Genomic DNA, 21,685 nt, shown 5'->3' on the forward strand with positions numbered 1-21,685 from the left:
CTGGTGCAGGGACTCAGTCATAGAAGTCCATTAGATTAGGCAGGTATGATTTGCCCTTGGTGAAACCATGCTGACTGCTTCTACTTACCTGTTTTGCTTATGTTTTGACAAATCTTCCAGGAGAATCTGTTCCATGATCTTAGCAGGCACAGAGGTGAGGCTGACAGATCAGTAGTTCCCAGGGTCCTTCTTTTCAAAAGTGGTTATAAAGCTTTCTTTTCTCCAGTCATTGGAGACTTTTTCTGACTGACATGACTTTACAAATATAATGGAGAAGCATTTAGGGACTACATCAGCCAGTTCCTTCAGGACCGTAATAAATTCAAACAACATAAACCAAAGCCTATCTTGTTTTCAGATGCCAGGATGCCTTAAGCATGAACCTAAACGCAAGACAATGAATGATCAGAGAATTTTAATGTAAAACATATTGCTACACAAACAGCATGATAATGAAACCTGGCAATCTATGAAAATGTGCTGTTTGGTCTCCAAATCTTCTACAGAAATAACTCTGTCTCTAACCATATTTGATTTGACACTCCTGACCAAGAGAGATATTTGAACTAGCCGCCATGTTTCCATGCATCAGTGCTACGTGCATGCAAACAACCCAGTCTGATGCTGCAGAAAGGTTTGCATAAAAATTAATTTCTGCTTCCTTTTCTTTCTGTGAAGGCACAGACTGGGATTTCCCTATATACTATGTTGTCATTTGTCACAGAACTTTCAGGAACTTAATTGCACTTAAGTCTTCTGGCTCTTTCCCAAACGTGATTGAAACTGTCCCAGAGATCAAAAATAACTTGAAGAAATAGAGCAATACTGAAAATTGTATTAGTAAATTTTCTTATCGAAAAGTGACACTCATTCAGTAAAGTGTCAGATAAGCAGATTTTTAGATTAGAACTCAAAAAGACATCACAAAAAAATAAGGTCATATATAGAACCTAAGGAACCAGACTGAGAAGAAAAATAGATGTTTATTACTAAAAAGAAAACAGGTAAGCTACTCAAAATTGACTGACAAAAATTCTGTGTACCACATACTTGATTTAGGATGTAAGATGCAGTATTCCCTTGACTTGTAGTAATACTTCCATTGATATAAGCAGTTCAGTTGTGTTCTGCATTATGCATTCTATTGCTTTTTGAAGCTGTTTATAATTTGACACTCAGTTTTCTAAATTGGATCAGCTGAAAGTCTTCTCTAGCCAGAAAATCTTGTTCATCTCTGTTTACTTCCTTGTTTTCCAAAATGCACCCCCATAGAATCTGACTAAAACAAAAGGATTAACTGAAATGGAGCCAACTCAGCAGATGAAAACTTGCAAGAGTTCTGGCAGAAATGGCATGAAACTCCCTGGGTTTGACAATATAAATAATGCTAACTGCTATGCAAATTTTGTCATGAAACTGCTGCTTATTCTACAAAAATTTGTACAATTCATGTAAGTAGCAGCTGGTAACCATTGTTAAAGCTCTTGAAAATCTAACTGGGAATATTAAAAAAAAATGGACTTAATGCATGAACTGATTCATGGATTTGTTTATTTGTCTGTTTTCCCTAAACACTTATTGAATAACTGCATTCGTTAGTGAATAAAGTGATGCTCATGAGTTTCTGGAAAAACACCTGAACTACTTAAAGGATGAAAATTCACAAATGGAACACATAAGACCTTAATGTATCTTGGAATAACAGAGGCAGTATCACATATTTACTCTAACTAATGATTGGCACACTAATGTATTTTAGGAAGAAAACAGAACAAATGATGACCTACCTCAGACAATTGCCTGACATTTGAGAAAGGCTTATTCTCTCATCTACATATTTTGCCAATGGTCTGTTTCATAATACAAATTCACTTCTCTGTCCTGCTGTTCCGCTAATTTGCAACATTTTTTTGAATTATTAGATGGGTAGTTTCTAAGCAAGTTACTTGGGAGGAGGACAGGAGGTGGGTGTTTTTTGAGAAGTGTGAGCAGTTGGTATATAAATTGTATAAGTGTCATGGATGTGTAAATGTCTGTTTATGATTTTCCTTCAAAGACTTTTACCATTACAAAGCATAGTGCCAAAAATACTGTGTGTATCTCCTATGTACAGCAGTGGGTGGAGTTGTGACAGCGACATATCTTTTTAGAAACACTAAGTCTCAAAATGTTGTCCATACATAACCACAAGAAAAGGAGAAAATAATTATTTCTGGTCCTGCAGGAGTCAGGATCAGAGAAGAGACTAGTAGGAGGGAAATTGTGTTGGGAATTTGTTGCAGACCACCTGATCAGGGCAAAGAAGTGGATGAAGCTTTTTTTAAACAGTTTCAAGAAGTTTCTGTTTCTCATGCTTTTGGCTGTCATAGGAAAATTTTCTCCCTCTGATATCTTCTGAAAGGGCAAAAACAGTGAATGTAAACAGGCAGAAAGATTTCTGGAGGTTCCATAACTGAACAGGGAACTCATAGCCAAGCTCCAATGCAAAAAGGCAGCAGAGACAGATCACAGATGATGAACGTAGAAACTCGCAGCTGGAGATGGTGTCAGGAAAGCCAAAGTTTGGCAAGAGACTTCATGGACAATAGAAAAGCTATGGTTACAACAGTAGTAAAGGTCTGAAAAATGAAAATATGAGAATATTGCTGAATGGAGCTAGTGATACAGGGGCAGCTGCTGGAGGGACACACTTCTACCTATGTACATACATGCATATTCTCACTACTAAACCTCCACCCCACTCAGCAATAGAGGGGAGCAAGATGGTGCTGTTGGTCTGCCTGTGTTCACATGAGTGTTCTGTGTGTCTGCCTGTGGTCTGTGAGGCTGGTGATGTGTATATGTGCATATGCATGTGTATATGTATGTTTCGTGTGCATGTGCCTGCTGGGAATACATCTTCAGCTTCACTACTGGTTGAATGTGGGGACATGGAACTGTGGCAGCTTTGTTCCTCTTGTGCTGTTGGACCTGACATGATGTATTTTCCTCTGCCATTGAAGTATGTCTACATTTCAATTTCTTAATTATCAGACATTTTAAAATAGCTAGCCCCACCTTGGTTGGATCTTGATGAGTGTTTTATATGGAATTAAATAATATCTTGATCTTTATTCCCTCATGTGGGAAGGTCGCTAGATGGCACAGTTGTACTCCTACAGTCACTATAACAAGATTTTCTTACACCGAAAAACATTTTGTGCATGGGGAGGGTAAAAGAAAAATGGGGCAGCTTTGTCGTTAGCTTTCTCCTTGAAATGAACCCATTTCAGCTAGGAAATGTATCTTGACCTGATGTCTTAAGATTCTCCAGTTTAGATTACACGTCTCAAAAAACATTCAATTTTTGTCCTGTATTAGCCCAATATAACAGCTTTCTTGGAAGCTTGCCATTTTATCTGCAAATAATAAAGAAAAAATTTGTTCTTGTACACATTAAAAATAAATGAGTATGCAGACCAATAAGAGAAAACTGATATTAAAAAGTCTCATATTTTGTTATTACTGCTTTTTTGCTCTCTCTGTTAACTCATGGCACAGTACCTAGCAAAAGGGATCATCAGTGTTGTGAGACATTGTGTGGTACTGTAATGCAAACACAAAACCTAATAATAAAAACATTGATTTAAATGTTCCCTAATCAGTAGTACCTTAAGGAGTGCAATGTAATTCAAATTTCCTTAATAGTGATACAGATATACTATATTTTATTTGCATGTGTTTATTTCTTAGACTATTTTTTAAGGATTATGGATAAGAAGTGTACTATTAAAGATTAATAGCTAGATCCAATGTTAACAGCACATAGTTTTCACCAGAGAACTATAAAACTTTGAGGAGGAGATTATAATGAGGTGGAGAGCTATTATGGGTATTATTTACTGTATGCTATGCGGTGATAGTACCAACCTTGTACATAAACAAAGATGTACTCATTCTTTTATTGGCTAGAACAAACAGAATATGTGCTCTTAAAGATTTTGCTGTATTGATTTCACAGTAAATTCAGAAATAGGTCTCCAATAATTTCAAATAATACTATAATCTTTTTTTTTTTTTTTTTTTTAGGTTGAAGTGAGACAACATAGCATTTTCAGATATTATAGCTGTTTCAACTAAAAATGAGTGAATCAACTTGGATAAATTGAGCTAACCTAGCCTTTGTCCAGTCCTTGAATTAGACTCCTGTTGACATTTGGAAACATCATAACCTTTTCATGTTTTCAAGTCTCTTTTTTTCTGGTCTTGACTACTGCTTAGGAATGGTCAGGCCAAGATATTGTGAAGGAATCTGACTTTAAAGGTTCTGTGTTCCTATACCCTGAAATAAACCCGTTGTCTCAAAAAGGCACAAGTAGAATTGAGCAAGAAAAAGATTTTTCACCCTGCAACAATCTCCTGCTGTGCATTAAGATGGATGCTACAACTTTCAAGATCTTATTTGGAAAAACAGACATCAGACAGGTCAAGGCATCCAGCTGGGAAAAATGGAAAGTTTGCTTCATGCCTCTGGGCCTCAGCCAAGAAGGCGTGTATTTGAAGCTAACTTTTTTTTAATCCCATACAATCTATTCCAAATGCCGAGGGTATCTTTACTCTCCTTTTGAATATAAATATTGTTGATATTGTACATGAAGAAGTTTCCAGTATTAACTACTTAAAAACCTTTCAATTTGATAAATTTATGTTTCAGATTTAAAATTATTTCATTGAAAAGTTCTAATACTTTCTTATCTCAAGAAAAAAACATAATATCTAAGGCATCTAAACCATCATTTTTACCCAGAGTTTTTAATCAATTTAAGTGACACACAGAATAATCTTCAGTATTTTTTCTTGGAGAAATAAATGAAATCATACAATTTAAAAAACAAAACTAAAAACTCCAAATCTAACACCCTCCCCCCTCTCCCCCCCAACTCCGAAGTTATTAGAAAAGGACTGATTATCATCAAGTCTGTTCAATGTCTTCCTGTCAACGCACATTTGAGTGTAGAGCTTCACCAATGCTTTTCCAAATCTTGGCTGCAGCATGGATGAGAGATGTGGTGTGATGTTTCTCCTGGGATAGCTGGAAAACTGGTTCCTACTTTATATAAGTTTTGAAAATAAGTAAGCTTTGTATAGAAGCTGTTTTTCATTATCTAGCTTTTGACACTGTCTGTTAGTTTGTTTGTTTAATTTGGAAGCAAGAAGAGACCTGATTCAATTCATGCCTGTGTGCTGCACACTAAGTCAAGTCATATTTGGTCTAGAGTAACATTATTTCACCCTGTATTTCACTTATTTTTGATTTTTGTTTGTTTGTTTTTCTTACAAAACAGTAGCAAATTAGTATTGTGTCGTAATATCTTCTTACTAGTAGCCCAAAGGGGCGGACACTTGGATCTTTACATGTTAGAAATTATCATCAGTCTTTCATGGTTGCAAGCTTTATTTTCACAGAAAATAAATGGCTTGTGGTAGGGAACTCTGAATTTGTTTATAATACTGAGCCAAGAATAAATATAAGAAAGAAAAAGAATCCAAATTCCTTGGGTTTTTTGCTATTATTTCTGAACTATGGGCAAGTGCAATGTCTTACAGCCAAGTTTAAAGGAAGAGAAAGAGACAATCTACTTATCAGCCTGAAGTAGAAACAAGCTGGAGAGTTTTATATCATTATGTTAATTTGTGGATGAAAATAATTGATAAGAACATTGGAAAATACAATATAGAACACATTCAGAGGCCATTTGATGCTCAAGACATCCTGAAGAGCATAAGTTTGTTGTGCTCCAACTGTAAAAGGGAAAAGGCTCTCCACATCCGTCAACGCTACCTGTGTATTCGTCTACTTGATCAGGTTCAGTCTGGAAGAATCGGAAGTGATAAGAACAATGCACCTAACTTCAACTCTATAAAATTAAACTATTACACAGTAGTTCTAGGTTACCATATAAAATTCCTCTATATCCAACATATTAATACTGCATTGGAAAGATGATAATTGATGAGATCTCTCTAAAGAGATCTTCAATGAACACAGTTAGGTAATTAGCTGATAGGTGACTAAAATGAATTGTAAAACTTTTTTGGGAAAAGGGAGTTTTGCACCATTTATGATGTCTACATTCAGACATGTCCTGACACCACAGATTTCTAAAAAGGGTTATTCAAACTTCAGCTTCTAAGAGAGATGAGTCAGCAACAGTCCTATGGCTAAGCATCTTTCATCACAATGAACCTGTTTGTTTGTTCTTTTTGTTCTTTTTGTTTTGTTTTGTTTTGTTTGTTTGTTTGTTTGTTTGTTTTCAGTGGCATATCTCTCATGATTTCTTGTGTTTGGGTTCAAATTTGAACTTTGTGTTGTACGAGTCCCTTCCATGACTTTAGTGCTGTCATTTCAGTGGTTTTATATGGAAAATACAAATGTCTTATAAAGCGATCTTTGAAGTGTTCAGACTCCTGTTGCTTAGCCCCACTTTTGTATTTCTCAGTTGTGGAAAACAAAACCAAAACCAAATCAAAAACCCAACAAGCAATTTGGATCTCTCTCTCTTGGCTGAAATTTTGACTGCATGCAGTTATACTACTCTGGCTTTTGCTGTGCCAGAATAAAATAGCATTGACTTTTACTCATACCTGGTTATTAATCTCTGTCTTTGGGGTATGCTATGTTGAATGTATACCTCAAACTTTGCATTTCCAAGATGATCTGACTTAAACAGAATACTTTCAATAGCAGAGTTTCTGGCAGAGTCAGGTATAAAACACCTACACAGTAGAAGATTTTAAATAGTGTATGTGATGATAACCTTTTGCAAAAAAGGAGTGAAAAGCAGGTGTCATAGGGCAGCAAGAGCCACCTTCTACATTGGTTCAGTTGCAAACACAGAAATGTGACTTGTTAAAAAGTTGTCTCAGGAATGACAGTTAGGTAAATAATGCACCCATAAAATCTGGCCATGAGTGACAGCACCTCTCAAAATGGATCGTGAATGACAGCTTAATGGTACACAGGAAGACCTGAGACCTTTGCTACAGTCAAAAAACAGCTGTAGGTTACTGCAGGTGCCTATAGTATATTTATACAAAAATTTGTGATAATCAGCAGAAGCACTGCTGACAGAACAAAAACTGAAAGTAAAACAGCAGAACATTTTGGGGGAAGCTTGACGTTTCCTTCTGCATAACAGAATGGATATTTCAAATACTGAGGTTTTGGTGGCGGTCAAGAGCTAGAATATTTTAACATGCAATTATTTCAACTTCAGAAAAGTACAGTTACTTAGAAGAACTTAGCTGAAACAAAAATTCACTAAGAAGAGAAACTGGTCTTGTTTTTAACAGAACCAGGACATTACACCAGTAATCTCAAAGGGATATTGCGAATGGGTGATCTGTTTTGCTTCAAAACCAAACAAACATTAAAGAAATATAATTAAATACATGTTCAGGACACTTTGCCAAAACAATTATGAATATATTCTGAAGTGTGAGAAGGTATTTAAGAATTTCTGTTATGTAGGATTGTCGATGCTCTATGCTACATGTACTCTATCTGGGAGATGGAGGCAGCAGAAGCTACTGGTGGTGCCATAGCGTGAGAATGGATACCCAGGAGAGAACAGCACACAACACAAAATCCATGGCTACTATACCAAAACTTGGCAATCATAATATGTAAGTCAAGTGTCAGTGCAGGAGAAAACAACCAACCAGCTGACCTCAGAATTGCCTCACCAAAGGAGAAGGCTATTAACTATGGTTATATTTTTGGAAGTTAATATGTTCTTCCTTTCTTTCTTCCTTCCTTCCTTTCTTTCTTTCTTTCTTTTTCTTTCTTTCTTTCTTTCTTTCTTTCTTTCTTTCTTTCTTTCTTTCTTTCTTTCTTTCTTTCTTTCTTTCTTTCTTTCTTTCTTCCTTCCTTCCTTCCTTCCTTCCTTCCTTCCTTCCTTCCTTCCTTCCTTCCTTCCTTCCTCTCTCTTTCCCTCTTTCCTTCTGTCTCTCTTTCCCTCTTTCTCTCTTTTTCTTTCTTTCTTTCTTTCTTTCTTTCTTTCTTTCTTTCTTTCTTTCTTTCTTTCTTTCTTTCTTTCTTTCTTTCCTTCTTTCTTTCTTTCTTTCTTTCTCTCTCTCTCTTTCTCTCTTTCTCTCTTTCTCTCTTTCTTTCTCTCTTTCTTTCTCTCTTTCTCTCTCTCTTTCTTTCTTTCTTTCTTTCTTTCTTTCTTTCTTTCTTTCTTTCTCTCTTTCTCTCTTTCTCTCTTTCTCTCTTTCTCTCTTTCTCTCTCTCTTTCTCTCTTTCTTTCTCTCTTTCTTTCTCTCTTTCTCTCTTTCTCTCTCTCTTTCTCTCTCTCTTTCTCTCTTTCTCTCTCTCTTTCTCTCTTTCTCTCTTTTCCTTCCTTCCTTCCTTCCTTCCTTCCTTCCTTCCTTCCTTCCTTCCTTCCTTCCTTCCTTCCTTCCTTCCTTCCTTCCTTCCTTCCTTCCTTCCTTCCTTCCTTCCTTCCTTCCTTCCTTCTCTTTCTCTCTTCCTTCTCTTTCTCTCTTCCTTCTCTTTCTCTCTTCCTTCTCTTTCTCTCTTCCTTCTCTTTCTCTCTTCCTTCTCTTTCTCTCTTCCTTCCTTCTCTTTCTCTCTTCCTCTGTCTTTCTCTCTTTCTCTCACTTATTAAATATTATTTGCTTATATAACTGACTTCTGTTGGGCATAAAAAAACCCTGAACATCACAAGGTATAGCTTAATCCTCTGATGTCTCTTAAAGCCTTGAACCAATGCTTTATCAGCTATACAAACTACATGGATGTTTTCCTCATTGCTGCCAGTCAAGTCTCAGAAGAAAGGTTTGCAATTCCTTAGTATGAAAAAAGATGAAGCTCATTTTTTCTTTTTCCATTTTATTTATTAGACATCATTTTATAAGTACAAAGCAGAGAGTGTACTTAAGGAAAAAAGTCACACACTATTGATAATCTATCTTCACAAAAATTCCTTTAGCAATGTTCCCAAAGGTCCTTTTTTTTTTTTTTTATATGTAAGAAAAAAAAAGTCTCTGGTGTAAGTAACGGATTGTCAGAGATGTGAGAAGAATAGACCAAAGTATAAATGAGAAGTAATTTTAAAAATCCACATATTTTGCTAATTACAAGAGAAACAGAATACTGTCAGGCCAACTGCTTGCTCCCTATTGCTGTGCGAAATAGTAGTGACTGAAACTGAAAGGAGGAAGATACTGTAAACGAGAAGACACACAAGTGGTGAAATGATTAATGTTGGATCTAAACAGTACAGGTGTCTAGCATTTCTTGAAATGTCCAGGAAATAAACAGGATATTTATTCTTCCTGACAAGAAGAGGAGAAGTGTGTGCTTGATTTTCCTCAGCAAATCGAGTGTTGAATAAACTGTTCTGTTGATTTATTATAGTGGTATCAGCTAACAGTCCCACTGAAAAATTTCCCTTGTTATTTTCTGTATAAGCCCCTATTTCAAGTATCTTCTCTCTGACCATGAACATTAAAATTTAAAATACAATGCATTCATTTTGGCAAAGCAGACAGATGTGAGAGATTTCCGACACAACTAATACTGCTCTGTCTTTGTCTCTCTCAATATATACACAGCAAAATAATCTTCCAAAGTCGGTGCATTTTCTTGTAATTTGTTTTTGTTATAATTTTATTTAGTTAATCTTGATCTTGTCCCTCTGCTGTATTTGTTTGTTGCACCAGCATATAATTGGTTTTAGTTCAGACCATATTAATCTTTTAACAATTTATCCCTGTGAATAGTTTTGCTTCTGAAGGTGTTTCACCATAAATGGCCTGGAGCTCAACCACTTGGAAATTCCACTGTGAGAAGTTAATCTGCACTTCACTTTCTAAGTGAATTATGTCTATTTTATCACAAGAGAAGACAAAACATATTATGTTTTCAGACTGAGAAACCTTTGCCAATGAAGTAAGATGTCAACAGAAATAGTGGAGTTTGTGTACTACTGAAGGAAAACTTTAATTTTACAAATGTAGTACTTCCTTCTGGTGCATCATTTTGAAAGTTCTAATTTTGTCATCTTCACATCAAAACTTCAGTACAAAACAAAACAGAGAGATTTATCATTATTCTACTGCATTTGGCAATTCTTTTGAAACACTGAACCCTTTGTGTAATAAAACCACAAGACAATTGAAAAGTAGAAAGGGAGAGGAGAGTTTTTTATCATCTTGGGAGGAGGAAGGAGACAACCCTGGATAATAGACTATACCAAAACAAAGACATTACCTGGACTAATATTTTTCTAACAGTACATTATAGATTAAACTTTTCAAGATAAAGCTGATAAGTAATTAACTGCTAATGGCTATCTTTAAATGTTTAATCATTAGTTAATCAACTTGGGCTATTATTGTTGTAACTTTTTGGGTGACATTCATCTAGGCTAAGTTTCATGCATCTCAAAATATTTTCAGTAAGAAATGATTTAACATATCATGAACTGTATTGTTTTTGTTTGAGTACTGATGTAGTTCTTTGAGTAGAGTTAGGTACAACTTGCATTGTTAGTGTCCTCTCTTTGATGAAACTTCTTGTATTTATTGTGGCTAACCAGTACAGTAGCAAAACAGTGGTAAAAACAAATAGATTAAAGTTAACTTGTTCTTTTGAACATTTTGTAAATAATCAATACAGTAGATACTATGAATGCCCTTTATAGTGACACTGTAGAACAGACAAAGAGAATGCACACACACACGCAAGTTTATAGTTAAGATTAAATGTGTTATTGTCATGTTATTCCATTTTTATAGTAAATTATTCCTAAAGATATCAATGTTCTTCTTTGCAGAAAGGAATGTAATATGAACCTGAATTACAATTTTTGAAGTTCTGTTTTTTTTTTCTTTAAGAATTAATTAGGATGGAAAAAGTTTCTTTATGCACTCAAAATTAATGTTTTTTTTGTTTGTGGTTTTTTTTTTGTGTGTTTTTTTTTTTTTTGTTGTTGTTGTTGTTGTTGGTTTTTTTTGTTTGTTTTTGGTTTTTTCCCAGGAAAGCAGACTTCATGATTAATCCGCAGTCCAAATTTTCTAAATAAAAATAAATTAGAGATAAAACACAAATTAATCTGTTTCTTAAAATTCATCTGAAAACAGACCTTTTGGAAAAATCATAGACAGCAATATTAAGGGAAGGGCTTCTGAGAAAATGTCATGATTTACCCGAACTTTAAAAAATTATCTGACATTGCATACATCCAAAAATTCCTTTTCTTCAGGAAAATTGCTTCATTTCTTGGTTTAGTATTCCATTTGTGAAGAGCAAACATGCAAATGACCCCCACAATATCCTTATGTAATGTACAGCTGCTTAAAATTTAACTCTCTGAGAAACAAGATACTTTGCAGATGTCGATATATTTTAAACCTGGCATCCGTTCATAGTGTGGTAGACTCACAAAAAGTATGCATTTCCCTTTTAGCATTCAAAACCATAATTTTTTTATCAGGAATTCCATTGCTAATGCTAAGAAAAACTAACCCTGATATTTATGCTTTGTCATTCACATGTTTAGTAAACAAATATTTCGACCTATTAGTATTTCAAACAAAAAATACTAGTATTTAGAGTTTTTTCATAAAGCATCTGCTTTCTTTTTGGCTAAACGTTTAACATGGAGGGTGATTCAGGTAGTTAAGAGCAAATTTATGCATTCCTGAAGGTTTACTTTCTATTTCTGTTCCGTTAATTTCTGTAAAGCATAAAATGAATAAAGAAAGAGTATTCAGGGGGTTTTTCAGGAAGATATATTCTTAAACATCATCATCTGAAACCTTTAGAATTTTTTGGTTTTAACTTATTAAAATACTTCATTTTAATATTTTGATATTTAAAAAAAAAAGTTCAAAAAGTTTGTTTGCAGTGTTTTCAAAGGACAAATCTTTCCACTCAGACATTTAAAATCGATTATTTTTCTAATATTTAGTATAATTTGTGAACAATTTTTGAGTGCACTTTTGTTTCTATATTTGCCAATACAGTAACTGCACTGTCTAGATAGTCTTTTTCTCTAACACACATTGAAATAAGAGTGTAATTTATCATGCCAATTCATTTTAATGCAATGTTAATTCCTTTTTATTTAAAAAGGCTCTCTACAACTTCCAGATTTTTGATGTACCATGTCACATACTCCTTGCTTACAGCAGTTCTGTGGAATACCTATTAGTGTCATTTATTTATAAGGATGATGAAATTGTCATCCTGTTATACAATTATATGATCTGTAAGTAGGAAGCTCTCAACAATGTTGCTGTTGCTAGTCTGATTAAGTATTGTCATTAAAGAACTTTAAATATAATGATTGACAAAAGAAACCTGTTGTGAAAAAATGACAGATGCAAACAGAACTTTCAAATAATACCATTGCAAAAGTTTAGTGCACCATCCTTTCTAGAATTGTCTATTCTTGGCTTTGATATTTGCTATCAGTCCCCTCTCATCCCTTCATTCCCCACCAGCAACAGCACACACCTCAATACTCTTATGCCTCACATTTTTGTTGTCACTCATCCTAGTTGCTTGCTGTTTCTGACAAATTTAACTGAACAGTCTATCTCCCTACACTGACCTTCTTCCAAGCCACTGAGCAGATGGTCTTACTATAACTTTGTCTAACATTTTCAGCCTAGAATACAAACATTTCAGAAAACAAAAGCGTCATAGAATCATAGTATGTCCAGAGTTGGAAGGGACCCACAGGGATTATCAAATCCAACTCTGTCCCTGCATATGACACTCCACAGTTCACACCATGTGTCTGAGGGCATTGTCCAGTCTCTTCCTGAATACTGAAAGGCTTGGGGCCACAACCACATCTCCAGGGAGCTTGTTCCAGTGCTCCAAAACCTTTTCCTAATGCTTAACCTAACTGCCCCTGATACATTTTCCTGCCATTCCCTTGGGTTCTGTCATTGGTCACCAGAGAAGAGTTCAGCACTTGCCTTTCCTCCTCCCTTTGTGAGGAAGCTGTAGACCATAATGAGGTCTTAGTCTCCTCTTCTCCAGGCTGAACAAATCAATAAGTTATTGTCCAGATGCTTTAGGAATCTTCTGGACCTGTTGGTGCCAGCTGTGTGATATTCCTAGTTGACATCTGGCAAATTGAAGTCCCCCATAAGGACAAAGGTAGATGACTTGGAGGTTTTGCTTTTAGTTCCTCAGTGTTGTCATCCTGGTTGGGTGGCCTATAGTACACACACACGACATCTGCTTTATTTGTCTGACCCTTAATCCCTACCCAGAGGGTCTAAACTTTGCCATCACCAGCTGCCGGCTCCATTCAGTCCAGCCTCTCTGCTACATACAATGTCAATCCCTGCTTCTCATACCCTGCTTATCTGTTCTGAATAGCCTGTAGCCATCCATCATGGCAAACTAGTCACAAGATTCATCCCACCAGGTTTTGCTAATGTGAGTTATATCATATCCCTGGGACTGGGCCAGGGCTTCTAGTTCATCTTGCTTTTTCCTCATGCTGCACACATTAGTGTAGAAGTACTTCAAGTGTGGTTGATTGTGCCCTTCACCTCATGGTGCAGTCTGAGAAATCTCACTGCCAAACATCTCCTGAAGCTTTGGTGTGCCATCCCACTGCCCATCACTGACCGGTCCTGTACTGCCCCCTCCCCCATTTCAATCTAGTTTAAAGCCATATCAATCAGCCTTGCTAGCCCCTGAGCAAACACCCTTTTCTCCTTCTGTGAGAGGCGCACTCCATTGGGTGTCAGAAGACCTGGCAAAGAACTGATCATCCCATGGTCGAAAAACTCAAAATTCCGTGGCTGACACCAATCATGTAGCCCTGTGTTGATTAGTTGGACCTGACTGTTCCATTCTGTATTGCTGCCTGTAAATGAAAGGATGGAGGAGAGAAAGCACTTGAGCACCCGAGTCGTTGACCAACTGCCCCAAAGCTCTGAAATCCCTTTTGATTTGCTTGATACTTCTTTTTCCTATCTTTTTGCCAAGGGAAAGGGTCTAATATTTTAGCTTTTCCCTCTCTTTTCTTCTTTTTTTTTTTTTTCCTCTTCTTTCACTGATTGCAAAATGCAAAACTAGTACAGAACAAAGAAATTAATTTATGTGGATGCTTCATAGAGCTTTAGTTTAACTCTTTATTCTTATACCTCTACTTTTCCTTCTGTACAGAGAGAGAAGGCAATGGTTACCTACTGACACAAAAAACAAGTGCATTTTCCAGTGATTCTCAGCTGTCAACAATGTTTCTGTACTCTGTAGGAAGATGACTTAATTATAGTTGCATTACCTAAACCAAATCCAAGTTCAGCCACAGGATTTCTGAGGGATTTGAGGAAAGTCATGTAGTCACAGATTCATCCCACCCAGCTTTACATACTCATTTTCCTTATTACTATGATCACACTCCACACAGACAGACCAGTTCTTTTCTTTTTGTGGAATATTTAGATGTCCATTAGTTTAAATTCTTTGCTGCAAGGTAGTCACTGTAAAATTACCCAAACAAATATGACCAAGTCTCAGTGCTATTGCTCACATAACAAGGACAACACAATGGGAGGTATAATCCCTCTATCATATATTTCTCTTCAAAGGATGTAGTGTAGAATTAACTAAGAATCACCTACAACTACAAATCTGGAGAATGAATTGATGAGATTGAAGTGCAGGATCACATAACATTTTTAGTGTCACTCCATCAGAAATTATAACTTGAGGAAACTGTGTAGGGTTGACATCAAAAGTTATCAAAACGAAAATCAGGAGCCAGAACATTAGATAACAAAGACAAGATCTGTAATTTTAAGTATTTTAATTCTTTTTTTTTTTTTTCTTTTAGGTTTCTGAAGGATGACACATTGTTCTACATGCTGGAATGACAGATTTCATCGTAAGCAGAGAACGGATTTGAGTGAGACATGATCTCATTCTCACCTTTACTAAGCTAAATAACGAAATAGTTGTATATTATTTGTATTGGGTGTACATGGGAAGGCTTTAGACTACAGGGGTGGCAGAGGGAACACCAACAGTCAGAGGGGAAAAAGGAAGAGGTGCTCCATGGCACAGGAGGTACCAACTGCAGCCCATGGAGACCCCATATTAGAGCAGATTTTTTCTGACAGGACCTGCAGCCTGTGTGAGAACCCACAATGGAACAGATATTTTTTTCCTGAAGGACTGCAGCTCATGGAGAACCCACACTACAGCAGGGGAAAAGTGTGAGGAAGAGGGAGTGACAGAGAGGAGATGCTATGGACCAACTGTAACCCCCATTCCCTGTCTCCTCTGCAACACTCAGGGTGAGGATGGAGGAATCAGGAGCAAAGGAATGAAGTTGAGGTTAGGAAAGAGAGGAGGAAAGATGTTGTTTTAATTTTGACTTTTTTGTTTCCCACTACCCAAATTGATAGTTACATTTTTATTTTAATTAGCAACAAATTAAATTTATTTTTGCCAATTCAAGTCTATTTTGTCTGCAACAATAATTAGCAAGCTGTGTCCCTTAGCTCAACTCGTGAGATTTTCATTCTTGTTTGTCCTATTTCACCTGCCTGTCTTACTAAGGGAGGGTGTGAGCAAACAGCCTGGTGGGCATTTGGCTGCTAGCTAAGGTTAACCCATCTCAGTATTCTATGGATTGTATAGCAAGCATTTAGCCATGATGTGTCTGTTAGCATTAAAAAAAAAAAGAAAAAAAAAAAGAAAAGCTAACCAAACTCAGAAACAATGCACCCTTTTGGAAATATGTAGCTATACAGTAATATATCATAAAATCTCCAGTTTTCCCTTGGACATATAAATTGTCCTGCGAAGTACAACCAGTATTGTAAGTAAATTTAAACATGTTCTAGGGAATTCTGAACACTTTAAACTCAGAGAGACTTTATATAGCGTAGATTGTCACTCAGAAATTTTTGTCCACATTTAGAAACTTTAGAGACACTTCTAGCCATTTTTTCCTCTTCCCTTTGTCCCCCACTTTTAGTTTTCAGCATGTATAATTAAGGTGGTGAATAACACCATCACCACTAGTACTACAAAGAACATTTTTCTAAGAACTTCCAGTTCTAATGCAGCTGAAACGATACATGCAAATCGTATTTTTCTTCACTGTCACAGATGTACGTCTGCTTTGAAATGTTTTATATATAACTTGCCTATAACCTATAAGAATACTAATATCTCATTAGTATTGTTACCTGTGTGTTAAAAAATTAAGTAGTTTACAACCTAGGCAAATGCATTGAGTTTAACAAGTTAACAGGATCATAATTTTTATAGCTACCTGTTAATGCCGCTGTGTTTGAGATGGTGTCAGCAATTCTGTTACAAATAATTCAAGGATTTGTAACTCAGTAAGAGCAAGGCAATAGACCTGCCACATTTTAAATTGACGATTGGTTCAATGTATCTTCAAGGCTCAAGGGAGCACATGATAAAACTTAATATTTTCCTCTAGGGGCTTTAGTAAAGAAGCTAGACATTCCTCTTTATCCAGGGAATTTAAAAAGGTTCCTCAGTACTACCTGAATGTAAAGTTTGACTAAATGTGATACAGTTACATGCCAGGATAGGATGATTTTGGGATGTATTCCAAGAACAGACACAGCAGTGACTAACACTATATGTCAAATAATGAATTATAAGAGTGATGTTACTCACTGCAGAGGACAACTGAGAGGTCACAAAAAGAAGATATTTTTTCTTACCAGGTTATCTGGGAATCCTGGGTATGCCTTAAGAAGGAGAAATACATAATATATTTCCAGGCTTCTTTCCAAAAAACACTTAAACATTCATTTATTTGTACATTGGTAAACAGTCTTGCTGATTTTGTATAAACTACTCAAAGGGTTGAAGCAGACATTTAAAGAATTGCTGGATTGTTACTGAAATGGAGGCATGCTTAGGAAGCAGAAGAGCAGCAATGAGGTTCAAGCCAATAACTCAATCATGTCACTATCATCATTCCCAATGTTTTTTTCAGCATTCATTTCCATCTTTCTTAAAGACTGGCCCCATCTGGAAGTCAAAATCAAAAGCAAATGGAGAATGAGTGAAGTGGTCATCTGACAAACACCCTTTATCCTGGTCTTTTTTTTTTTTTTAATAAAATGAGTCAGGAACTAGAAATTCTTCTTTCTCTTTAACTACTGTGGAGACTTCATTAAATATAAACAGCACTGTTGTGGTCATCTGAAGTTTGGTAATATGAACACTGTATTTGATCCTTGAGAACAACTTTGTCATTCTCTAAACAACGTATAGGTACTGCAGTAGGATTAATGGAGTTAACGTAAGAACTTGATGATAACTGTTGTGAAACAAAGGAGAAATGCTTTGCAGTGGATGTGTTACTGCTCACCAAATGCTACATGTAATTTAAAAAAAATACACTGACTACACCACACTATTTCTGATCTTTGTCTTGTCTTTTTTTTTTCCTTGTAAGTTTGAAGAGAATGATGACATAAAATTTATGTATATAGGTTTCTAAAGGAACAGCAAAGACTTCAAGTAACCTCAGCATGAGGTAAATACTAGGCAAAAAAAAAAGAAAAAGAGACCCATAGTGGACATATGTGATCATTAATAATGCCTGAGTGATTAGTACACTAGTCTTCATTTATATTATATGTTTAATTTCAGGAAATAGCAGAGGTTAGGGTTTTGTTTGTTTGCTTTCAGGCTTTTTGCCCTCTCCTAAAGAGGCACTGCAAAATAATTTTTAATTCACCCTTCATTTTGTGCTAAAGCACAGTTAGTTTTGTCTACTTGGTATGCCCATATCACTTGAAGTGCTATTGTATCTAAACATTCAAATTATTTCAGTCTCTTGAAATCGACAGGAACAGACAGAAGACTTTAATTTAAAGACTTGCTGAAGAGCTCATCAGGTATGCTTAGGAAAGCTCTTGAAGGACTTAACTATTTGAAAAGACCCTGTCAGGTTTAAAGCGTCAAGTTCTCTTGCATATGGGGCAGGTGAATCACCCGAGGAGAAAAAGATTCTGATACCACTTGAAGAACAGAAAGTCTTTACAATTTTCTTTAACTTTACTGCAACTAATAGAAAAAGCCTTTTGAAACTGTGGCTCATGGAGCAGCTTTCAGCATTTTGTGGAGAGTATTCAACAAGGTTCTTCAGGGCTGCCACTATGGTAAATTGCGATGGTCTCCCATAACACTCCATCAAGCCTTCAGAAATAGCTGCTGAAGCTGCTTTACTTTATGAGCTTGTATTTTCTCCCTTTGTGCTGGTCAGCCTTTGAAATGACATCCCCTGTGGATTTTGAAAATCTCTAACCATATTTCTTGTTTGTGAACTAATCATACAGGGCAGGGTTTTAATTCAACACTTTGCTCTGGTACATTAAAAACATTCCTTTTATTGAAATGTATGTCATTTCTAATCATAGTACATAGAGCTGTGCTTAAGTATCTACTCCCCATACAGGGAGATTACACGACTAGAATGTTAATTTGTCCAGTGCACAGACTATTTTAAAACATGAACTGCAGATTTTAATACCATTCCGTTTAAGCTGACTGGTATTTCACAAGAACCTTTAATTCTTCTGTGAAAATTCATGGGACACAACTTACTCCATCTCAGGAAGAATCTCTGAAGAAGATTAGAGGAATGTTCTCATGAGACAGGTCTGCAACTATATGAAACTGATAGACTGAAGCTATCTGGTAGATGCACCCACTGAGAGAAAAAAAAAAAAGGAAAAGAAAAAGAAAAATGATAAGTTTAATCAGCAGATGGCAGTAAGAGCTAGCAAGAGGCCTTAAGGCAGTACTCAAGCCTTTGCACATTAATCATCCATACAGCAAATTCCACAAAGTACAAGCTGACAAAGACCTTGCTTTGCCACAATCAATCTTTATTCACCATTAGATTACAGTGGTTAGGTACACTTGATTGCCTCAAGTCCAGCATAAAGCTTATAAATAACTATATATGTAATCAGCTTAATTTTTTGCCATTGTATTTTTTATTTTATTTTTGTTTTAAACTGAGATTGGGGTGCAATTCTTAGCTTTGCTATATCACCACCCAGTCCATCTGTCACCTTGACTGAGAAGTTGTAATTTTAGGGTTTGGTTCTGTAAATGTTTAAGGCATCATTCTATTATTTACAAAGGGAAGTATACAGCTAATAGAGTGTATTGAAAGAAAACTGTCTCAGCTCACTTGTCTTTACTCCAAGATTTTTACTGCCGTGTGTCTGTGTTTCAAACTGAAATGGCATCAGAATGTTGGAGTAAATGTTGCATTGTACTGCAGGAGCCATTTTGGACAGCTCTGTTTCCTAGCTCCCTTTTCTTTTTCAAAAAGTCACAACGTACAAAGGATGTTCTTTTTCTTCACTTTGTAAAGTTAGCAATGCAAATATTTTCCTAACATGCACTCAGCAACAGGGACTGTATATGTATACTCAAAATAAAAATAAAAAATGGAGTAATTACATGGATTTAATTAGGGTTTCATTATATATTGAAATAAATTATTAAGAAATACATATTTGTGTTTAAGTGCTTAGTTTATATACAATATTAATTCCATGCTATATTTCTCAATTTGGCTCCGTTTGTGCAATCTATGTATTTGTGCATCAGTCAGTCCCATGATGTTTTATCATTCAGCTTATCAGTTCTTTCTCCATGGAAGAAAATTCTGCTACTTTTCTGCTTCTCATTCAGCAGAGCAAATGTACAAAAAATCATGATAAACATAGAATTTATTGGAAAAAAAAATGTATTTTCATGGAGTGACACTTAGATAATACTATAAAAGATTTAAAAAAAAATAAAAGGGACTAAAAATGCTTGAATGAAAGATAAATTATTAGTGACCTTCAGTGATAAATACAGAGGTTGATATTAAGGACAAGAGAGAAAAGAATCAGCTCAAAAAGAAGGTCTATCATGACAAAGCGTGGAGTCAGGGGCACACACGCTCACATATATATACGTGAATGTAATTAGAGATATTGACAGAATAATCACTTTCAAGTACTTCTTCAATGTTAGAAACCACTACAGATCTTTTGAGTAGCTGCATTTTCTGTTGGATGCTTGCTTTGAGAAACTCAGCTGTCAGAGTTCAAATTTGGATACCAAATGTCAAGTACGTTGCTTAATAGAAATTACTACAACTCAGTGAATGTGTCCCCCCAGGGTACACTGATTTTTTATATTCTGCTGAAATCAGTTGAAGTGTGTCGCACTGACATTGAAAGAAAACAACAGGTGGTGATATCAGATTTCCCAGGTGAGGACTGCAATTGGTTGATCAAACTGCAATTGCTTTTTGCTCTGAGGTAAATCCAAATATACATAGATTGTTCTCTGTAGTCATGCTTCATTGGTGTCCAGTCAGCTTCCGACATCATCAGCTTAAGCAACATTTCATTTATAGGCAGATAATTTTATCCTTTTGCCAAGGACATTTGCATAAGTCACAACATTCTGTGTCTGCCTTGGCTGTAGGAGAGTCATCTGTTTCATGCCTTTTAGAAATAAATACACTTTACTGAGAACTTCTCTAACCTAGCATCTTTGTATCATTTGTTTTTATTTATCCTTTTACATATTGCCTTCTCATAAAAGCAAAATAAAGCATTCATTAAAAAAAAATAATCCCTTACTAATCAAGTGCCAAAGAATGCAAAATAGACTTTATTAAAAGCTGAGATTTACTCCTTGCAAGTATAAAACATTTAAGCAGCCTGTAATTTAATCTTCTACCCTTCTTTCTTTTTTTTTCCTTTTATCAGGTGATTGGTAGGGTCTATCCATTTTCTTGATTAATACAGCAGTACTCATGACACAGGCAATATCTCAAACAGAAGAAAAGAATGCTAAATAGAATACAGTATTTTTTGAGAAAACTTTTGACACGAGGCTGAAGAGGAGGCATGAAATACCATCCAGGTATTAACACTTAGTGAGAATAAATTTTCATTTTTGTAATTTATTTATTTATTAATTTATTTTACACTAGCAGAATGTCTGGACCCCAAATCTCTTAAAAATAAAGGGTCTAAATTTCACTAGCTCTTCTTTTTAATTCATCTTCACGGCCTGAAACTGGTTGGAATTGTAAAGAAGGTCAGCAGGTTAGAGTGCACTTCATTAACTTTATATGAATAAAAATAACCACTGGAATCAAAGTCTATTCCACCTTATTCATTCAGAATGTAATCAGATAAATGTGAGCTTAACAGCTTTGCCCAAATTCAGATGGCTAATGTGAGTTCTCTGAGTACCCTGTTAGTATGGAGATTGTTAGGAGCACTTCCCTCTCTATTGCAGTTTTTTTTTTTAGGGAAATATTACAACACACTAATATTTGTCTTGGGAAAGAACTATTTATAAAGTTAATTCACTTCTCATTAATATAATAACTTTGGCACTAACAGCAAAATGACATAACAGGGTAACAGTGTCTGAAAATGAACAACATAAATAATGATCTGCAGTTCAGGCACTATCAATACCTTTACAAATTAGAAGAGTAGGAGACAGGTAATGTGAATCTGACAAACCACCTTAAGTATTTGGCAATGAAGGGAAATACAGAGGAAACGAAAGAACTAGAGTTACAGAAAGTGGAGGGGTAATAAAGACAATACTGACTATGCAGAAGTGATTTTCAGG

At 35.7% G+C, this 21,685-nt stretch overlaps 1 long non-coding RNA gene across 3 annotated transcripts in view; it reads left to right on the forward strand.

Annotated features, from left to right (window-relative positions):
- LOC139827584 (uncharacterized) overlaps window positions 1–19,226 on the forward strand; it is a 92,247-nt gene extending 73,021 nt beyond the window's left edge. For 2 of the 3 annotated variants that reach the window (XR_011738386.1, XR_011738387.1), the window contains exon 5: window positions 14,853–19,225. This is a non-coding gene — a long non-coding RNA (uncharacterized lncRNA). Of the gene's footprint in view, window positions 1–14,852 lie in introns of all 3 variants that reach the window. The other variant, XR_011738390.1, reaches the window with a different exon arrangement.
- Window positions 19,227–21,685: the final 2,459 nt, after the last annotated feature.

This window comes from Patagioenas fasciata, chromosome 1 (assembly GCF_037038585.1).
Source record: "Patagioenas fasciata isolate bPatFas1 chromosome 1, bPatFas1.hap1, whole genome shotgun sequence".
NCBI lineage: Eukaryota > Metazoa > Chordata > Aves > Columbiformes > Columbidae > Patagioenas > Patagioenas fasciata.